Raw genomic sequence first — 1,539 nt, 5'->3', positions numbered from 1 at the left:
GTACAAATGTGCTTTACACAATTGATGTATGTATGGATGTGATAAGAGTTGTATGAGCCCCTAATAAAATGATTTTTTTTAAAAAAGAAGCAAGACTTTCTTGAACCTAAGATTTCAGCCTCTAAATCAAATGCTTACTCATTCTTTTCTGCCTCTCTAATTGCCCTCATTTTTTGTTTTGCTTTTTGTGTCTGGGGTGTGACAGACTCATATGGAGACAACAGTGAATCTAGATATACAATTTGCTAGTCTTGGCCTGACTCCCTCATTTCTAGGACGCACACTTTGCCTGCAACAGGTAGGAATGTTAATAATCTAAAGCTTCGTATAAAAAGACAGGCTATTTAACGGAAGCACTTTAGCAAGCTTTAAATATTTGGGGGAGTATAAGATATCCTTAAGACGATAGCTCTCTACAGAAGAGAAGAAGAAAGAAGGAAGTGGTGAATGAACAAGGGAAGAGAGATCTTGGAAGGGCCTTTGGTTTGTGATAACAGATCTAGAGAGAAAAGTCAAGAGCAGGGATCACTGCTTTTACTTTAAGAATGAAAGTGGAGAGGAAAGAGGGAGAAAAGGAAATGGAATCTAGTGCTGATGATCGCCGCCTCCCAGGTGACTCACAGACACTGTGATTCACCTGAATTTACCCTAACCCATCCTTCACCGTCATAAGGGCTTTCAAGGTGGGAAGCTGGCATTGAGGAGTGAGGCATGGAGCCCAAACTGCTGCAGTCCCCTGGCTACATGTAATGCATTGTTGAGAGTAGAACCAGTGTGAGCACAGAGGTAACACTCGATAACGTGGGAGCTGCAGGAGGAGTGAGTCACTGAATTGATAGATAGACCCTGTTGGTCCAAGAAGCGTTTATTAAGTGACAAGAGTGTATTATTTTCAGCTCTCAAGAAGAAAACTAGCAGGGGGGAGGGAGGAAATGGGAAAGAAAAAATTTAAAAAGGATATGTGACGGTGGAATAAGGCACTGACGCACCCAAGAGAAGGGTATTGCTTGTGTCTCCACAGGGAAAGAGGGACCAGCTTTAAATCCAGTACCAGACGAATGCAGCTTGTTGGCAAGGAGTGGGGAGCCAGTGGAGGGGTCTGAGGGCTTGGGCCCCATGCCAGCTACATGGAAGACTGCCCCTCACCCCAGAAGAATTTACTTGAGAGGACAGCAATGAAGCTGCAGCTAGGGGAGAGGGGCATGTCTGATCATAGCAAATGGGAGCACTTAGGGGGAGGAAGAGAGAGTGGAGCACATCCTGAGCCACCAGGCCTGGAGGATGACATCCCCGCTCTGAACAGCCAATGCACAGAGTAGACAATATGGCTGATCCCACCATGAGACACGCCATCCCTCGATGGCCCCGGGCTCTAAGGGGGACAACACTGGAGACTTAGTGTCGGGACTGGCCCAGACTGACCCTGAGACACCGAGACAAACCACAAAAAGCGTGCGGCAGAGCAACCATGAGAGCAGAGCAGAGAGCCCCAAGGGAGTACAAAGGACAGACTCTGGGGCCAGAGCATGGTACCCCATC

The sequence above is a fragment of the Echinops telfairi genome, unplaced genomic scaffold (assembly GCF_000313985.2).
Source record: "Echinops telfairi isolate 266 unplaced genomic scaffold, ASM31398v2 ScPeMD7_21;HRSCAF=78, whole genome shotgun sequence".
NCBI classification, from domain to species: domain Eukaryota; kingdom Metazoa; phylum Chordata; class Mammalia; order Afrosoricida; family Tenrecidae; genus Echinops; species Echinops telfairi.
This window is presented reverse-complemented; position numbering follows the sequence as displayed.